The sequence below is a fragment of the Lactuca saligna genome, chromosome 8 (assembly GCF_052625555.1).
Source record: "Lactuca saligna cultivar CGN05327 chromosome 8, ASM5262555v1, whole genome shotgun sequence".
Lineage (NCBI taxonomy): Eukaryota > Viridiplantae > Streptophyta > Magnoliopsida > Asterales > Asteraceae > Lactuca > Lactuca saligna.
The window spans coordinates 213,355,036-213,362,059 of NC_136424.1; the positions used below are offsets into that span (position 1 = coordinate 213,355,036).

Sequence of the window (7,024 nt, forward strand, 5' to 3'; positions counted from 1 at the left end):
TTGTTTTGTTATCTGATGTGTTAAGTTGTTTTTTTTCTTGTATGGTGACTTGGAGAGACTGTGGGACAATACTTGGGACGAGTATGAGTAGGTGTGAATGGTAGTAGAGGCGTATACTACCGGAAGCACAGGACTCACACTTAGATCAGGGAAAGTCACAAGGTTACCAAGAAGCCAGTAATTGATTTCGTTTTATTCAAGTATGCCGTTACCATTGTTTCAGCAATGACTAAGAAGATTGTTGTTATCCCAACCCTAGTGGTCATGTCACATTGAGTCCGACTACGATGAGTAGGTTACGTGGTTCAGAGAACCAAGTTTGATATAGCGTCCGACTTAAACCAAACGATTAAAAATCAAAGCGACCAACAGAAGTATCGGCTCGACGCTAAAGAAGTTGGTAGCTAGAAATGCTACATGTTAAAGTGTGATTATATCACATTAGAACGTGAAGGAAGGCATAGTTTATTTTAGAATTTAATTCTAAAAGACCTAAGTCTAAACGAGCATCACATGATGATACGTCGTAATCTGGAGTCTAACCTGAAGAAGATAGCAGGTGCACAATTAAGTACTACTTACAGACAATAAGTCTAAAAGATACACTCGAAGGAATAAAGAAGTTATAATTATTACCTAGGATGAAGAGATGACGTATGGAGTCATTATACGAGCCCTGTTTCGTTGATGATTCCGGGACGTAATCATCCTAAGGGGGAGATAATTGTAACGCCCGCATATCCGGGCTAGTCAATTTAGAGGCAATAGGGGTCGAAAATGACTTTTCTACAAAAGATTATTTAGAATAAATAATCTTAACCAAATTGTAGAATATGTCACAAGGTTTCCGTACATATAAAGAACGCCGAAATCCGAGTTATAACAAAGAAGTTATGGCCCGTCGAAGTTTTACGGCAAAACCGGCACGGCACCGGGAAGCGCAAATAGTGAATTTACGATAGAGCAAGATTTATCCTTAGCAATCTAAACAAAAGTCATAGAATATGTTAAACTAAGAGCGTCGATAAAAAGAACACCCAAATCTGACTTCGTATGAGGAAGTTATGATTTTTCTAAGATTCGGCTTAGCAGTGCACGACCCGAAACTCGAATTTTAGTTCGAGCGGTTTTTGGCTTACGTGACCTAAATGAGAGTTCAATATCTCATTAATAGGAACTCAACGGTAAAAAGAAAGACGAAAACGGAGTCGGTATGAAGGAGTTACAAATTCTTCGCGGTCATTTAACAGTCTAAACGCCTCGTACTGTTAAATTTAAGATCGGTCGAGAATTAGCCGACGGAGTCAAAATGAAAGTTGTAGATATTATTTTTACCTACGCGTGGATATAAAGAACATCAAAAATGGAGGTCGTATGTGAAAGTTACGGATTTTAGAAGTCGGAAGTGTGCTGTGCGAAAATGGGTGATGTGGCACAATCTTGGCCATTGCTTTCTCCCCAAGTCTTGCCACTAGATGGTGACATGTGGCACCAAGTTCAGCCATTCTCACCCTATAAATACCACCTCTCCCACCCTCATTTTCTTCACACCTTTCCCATTCTTTCTTCTCTTTACTCTCTCTCTAGAACCTCTCTCTAGCCCCGAAATCCACCGAAAAGCCTAGGGAACCTCCCTAGCACGAGGCGGAAGCCCCGGAGTGCTCGACGGCTCCGAGAAGAAGAGCTTTTCGGCTCGGAAACGCTGCTCCAAGCAAAGCCTGGTTTTCTATAAAACCCGCTGTAAGTGAGCTACGCCTACACTATTTTTAATATAGTTTTTATTTAATTATATTAACGTTATTAAGGACATATAATAAATACTTGGGCTATTATTATGGGTTATATAAGTATTTTTTTTAACGCTTATATAATAGTAATAATAGCTAGACTATTAATTAGTCTCGGCGAATAATAGACTAAAATCTATTGGTGATAATACTAGGTTTCGTCGAAGGAAATTATTTTAAAGTAAACGAAGCGCTGTCTGAGTACTGAGTCACCACCTTCTCAGGTGAGTGCATAGTCCCTTTCATGAACATGATTTTAATACAAGTATTGATTGAAATATTAATTATATGTTTATGTGCGAGTTAATTGATGTTGCTTGAAATTCGTGTTAAAGAACATACCTGATTATATTTGATAATTTAGGATAAAGAGTAGACCTAAATTAAATATGAGGAATATTGGGTAGTATATTCTCACGAGTACAAGTGAGTTAAACTCAGAGAATAGAAGTTAGTATATGTCACTTATCCGGGAGTATGGATTAGACATAGTCATTGTCCCTAGTCCAAGAATATGGATTAGGCATAATCATTCGTTAATCCGAGAGTATGGATTAACTATTGTCCCTAGTCCGAGAGTATGGATTAGGCATAATCATTCATCTTTAATCCGAGAGTATGGATTAGTCATTCGTCCCTAGTCCGAGAGTATGGATTTGGTAAATTCGTTCATTTCTGATCCGAGAGTATGGAGTAGGTAAAACGATTAATCTTAGGTCCGAGAGTATGGATAGCCTCGTTGCAAGGATCGACGGGGTGGGATAAGAGTTGTTTATATATATGTATGGTGAAATTGTATATTTTGTGAATTTTAAACTATATATATGGTATAACATTGTGGGATTGAAATCCCTATGTTCTCACCAGGTTTCCCAACCTGACCCACTCAGTTTATTTATATCACAGGTGTTGATATGAAGTGACATTACACTGAGAGATTTAAAGAGATGTAGACCACTAGTGTGAATAATTGTAAGTTCTGTTTATGCTTATGTTCATGTATTAACGATGACGTCCCAAACGTTTTAAAATGAAATAAATACGTTTCTTCGAAAATGTTTTAATAACGTATTTACCATGTTTTTCTGGGAACAAATTCCGCAACCTTTTTATAAAATGAAGTACTCTGATTTTTATAAAGTGTGACATCCCCAAAATCACGGCCAGAAAGGACCGGTTTTGTTTATACTTTATTTCAAAATCAGAGTTATCTTTTAATAAATGGTTTGCGGAATTTGTCCCAAAACAATAATATGATAAAGATTTATCAAAAGCTTTTCCATAGAAATGTATTCATTAAAAGACTCGGGATGTCATGTTCGTACAGATCAAAAGTATAAACAGTACAATATAAGCCTTACTACATTATTTCATATCTACAGGCCTATATCCGTAATCCCTCGTCCAAAACATCACACCTATGCTCATGCGCCACTACCTGTAATACATAAAACTGAGTGGGTCAGGCTTGGGAGCCTGGTGAGCACATAGGGTTTTCAACCCACAATAAATAAATTTATTAATTTCATCAATCAACAATAACCCGATTACCCGTTCCCGTTATCCTCACTTTACGTCCCTAAACACCTATCATAAGGGACCTAGCCTAAGGATTATCATCGGGACGGACACTACTGCTAAGGGGATTCCTCAGCAATAAATGTCCTAATAGGCAACCATGTGGGGGATGGAGTACACCGGTGAACACATCGTTCACAACACCTACAGGTTGCGAACCTGCTAGTGTTCCACTGGACTGTCTAGAAGAGTCCGTGGTCGTCATCTATACTCCGCTAGATGACTGGATCAACAACAACAACATCGAGGCCTCTCATCATTTTATCACACATCACCTATTACATCTACCCATGTTTTACCCCAACATTTTCGTAGATATAAAATACATATACAGTTTAAATCATTGAAAACATGTATAACAACGTTCATCTAGCATAGATAGCAAGTATTCAGATAATATGCACACATAGCACGTAATTTATATAAAATACTTCATATCTATGTGTAAGTTGAAGGTAACTATGCACTCACCGGAAAAGGTGGTGATTCCGAACTCAGACAGCGCTTCGCTTCTTAAAAAGAATTTTTCTTCGACGAAACCTAGTATTATTACCACTAGAGTTTAGTTTATTATTCGTCGAGACTAATTAATAGTCTAGCTATTATTATTATTATTATATAAGCGTCAAAAAAATACTTATATAACCCATAATAATAGCCCAAGTATTTATTATAAGTTCCTAATAACGTTACTATAATTAAATAAAAGTTATATTAAAAATAGCATAGGCGTAGCTCACTTACAACGGGTTTTATAGAAAACCGGGCTTTGCTTGGAGCAGCGTTCCCGAGCCGAAAAGCTCTTCTTCTCGGAGCCTTCGAGCACTCCGGGGCTTCCGCCTCGTGCTAGGGAGGTTCCCTAGGCTTTTCGGGGGATTTCGGGGCTAGAGAGAGGTTCTAGAGAGAGAGAGAGAGTAAAGAGAAGAAAGAATGGGAAAGGTGTGAAGAAAATGAGGGTGGGAGAGGTGGTATTTATAGGGTGAAATGTGGCTGAACTTGGTGCCACATGTCACCATCTGGTGGCAAGCCTTGGGGAGAAAGCAATGGCCAAGATTGTGCCACATCACCCATTTTCGCACAGCACACTTCCGACTTCTAAAATCCGTAACTTTCACATACGACCTCCGTTTTTGACGTTCTTTATATCCACGCGTAGGTAATAATAAGATCTACAACTTTCATTTTGACACCGTCAGCTAATTCTCGACCGATCTTAAATTTAACAGTACAAGGAGATTATACTGTTAAACGTCTGCGTAAAATTAATAACTTCTACATACGGACTCTGTTTTTGTCTGTCTTTTTACCGTTGATTTCCTATTAATGAGATCTTCAACTCTCATTTATGTTGCGTAAGCCAAAAACCGCTCGAACTAAAATTCGAGTTTCAGGCCGTGCACTGCTAAGCCGAATCTTAGAAAAATCATAACTTCTTCATACGAAGTCAGATTTGGGCGTTCTTTTTATCGATGTTCTTAGTTTAACATATTCTACGACTTTTGTTTAGATTGCTAAGGCTAAAAAGTCTTCTATCGTAAATTCACTATTTACGTTTCCCGGTGTCGTGCCGGTTTTGTCGTAAAACTTCGGCGGGCCATAAGTTCTTCTTTATAGCTCGGATTTCGGCATTCTTTATATGCACGGAAACCTTGGGACATATTCTACAACTTTATGTAGAGATATCGGGATTATCTCACACTTTAATTTTGACGCTCATTTTTATTCTTTATTAATTATACATTTATAATTAAATAATAAACACATAAACACACATAATTCACATAATACTCAAATATTTCATATTTATTACTTCAAAAAGAGTTACAATAGTTGACCTAGACTATTATATTGACAAAAATGCTTAGCCCTGAAAACCCGGGCGTTACATAAAGCATAAACAAAATCGGTCTTTTCTGGCCGTAATTTTGGGGATGTCACAGTCTCAACCATTCTACGGGTCAAACTCTCATGATCTATGGAGATAAACTCAGTTCCAATCTTCGTATCATTTCTTGCATCAAAGCTCAAAAACTCTTGCGAAAGGAATGCCAAGCATTCCTAGCCCATGTCATTAACGAGAAACAGGAAGTTAAAGACCTCACGAGCATCCCCGAAGTCTGCAACTTTCCTGATGTCTTTCCGGAAGAACTCCTAGGAATTCCTCCTGAACGTCAGGTCGAATTTCGCATTGACCTAATTCCTAGAGCTACCCCCATAGCCAAGTCTCCATATTGTTTAGCTCCAGCAGAAATGCAGGAGTTATCCAGCCAACTCAACGAATTACTCAGCAAAGGGTTCATCAGACCGAGTTCCTCACCCTGGGGAGCTCCCGTTTTATTTGTAAAGAAGAAAGAAGGATCCTTCCGAATGTGCATCGACTACTGTGCGCTGAACAAGTTGACCGTCAAGAACCGATATCCCCTTTCGCGAATAGATGACCTCTTCGATCAACTTCAAGTAGTCAGCTACTTCTCAAAGATAGACCTTAGGTCAGGGTACCATCATCTACGAGTTCATGAGAGCGATGTTTCCAAAACAGCTTTCAGGACTCGATATGGACACTACGAGTTCGTAGTGATGCCCTTCGGTCTAACCAATGCACCGGCTGTGTTCATGGACCTAATGAACCGGGTGTGTCGCCCTTTTCTAGATAATTTCGTCATTGTGTTCATTGATGACATAATTGTCTACTCCAGAAGTGAAGAAGATCACAAACAACACTTGAGTTCAGTATTGGAAACCGTTAGATCCGAGAAGCTATACACAAAATTTTCCAAGTGTGAATTCTGGATTCGGAAAGTGACTTTCCACGGTCACGTGGTAAGCGAGGAGGGTATTCATGTGGATCCTTCCAAGACTAAAGCGATAGAGAATTGGTCGGCACCGAAAACACCCACAGAAATCCATCAATTCTTGGGTTTCGCCGGCTATTATCGGATATTCATCCAGAATTTTTCCAAAATCGCCAAACTCCTAACCACTCTAACACAGAAAGGTGTACCCTTTTGCTGGAATGGAAAGCAAGAAACAGTGTTCCAGACATTAAAGCAAGCCTTGTGCAGTGCACCAGTTCTGTCCCTACCCGAAGGGACAGAAGACTTCGTTGTCTATTGCGATGCGTCTAATCAGGGCTTAGGCTGTGTGCTTATGCAAAGAGGAAAATTAATTGCTTATGCCTCAAGACAACTGAAGGCACACGAGGTCAACTACACCACGCACGACTTGGAGTTAGGAGCCGTAGTATTTGCACTGAAGATTTGGAGACATTATCTCTACGGAACCAAGTGTATGATTTTCACTGACCATAAGAGCCTGCAACACATCCTCAATCAGAAGGACTTAAACATGAGACAATGGCGATGGGTAGAGCTGCTCATCAATTATGAGTGCGAGATTCGCTACCATCCCGGCAAGGCCAATGTGGTAGCAGATGCCCTTAGCCGAAAGGAAAGTTCAAGCCATAAAGTGAGGACACAGACGATGAGTATCCATTCCCATTTATCCATGCAAATCCGAGACGCCCAGATAGAAGCCCTCAAACCTGAGAACAAATCAAGCGAAGCCTTGAGGGGAATGGATAAGAAACTTGAGATCAGAGGTGACGGAGTCTATTGTTTCATGGACCGAATTTGGACCCCAAAGTTCGGAGGATTTAGGGA

General features: G+C 39.6%; 1 long non-coding RNA gene across 1 annotated transcript; it reads right to left on the reverse strand.

Moving 5' to 3' along the window:
- Positions 1–3,114: 3,114 nt before the first annotated feature.
- LOC145008878 (uncharacterized) lies at positions 3,115–4,254 on the reverse strand. The gene is made up of 3 exons (XR_013663684.1): positions 4,110–4,254; positions 3,837–3,905; positions 3,115–3,225 (listed from the first exon to the last, which is right to left on the reverse strand). It is a non-coding gene; the product is annotated as an uncharacterized LOC145008878 (long non-coding RNA).
- Between the last annotated feature and the right edge of the window lie 2,770 nt (positions 4,255–7,024).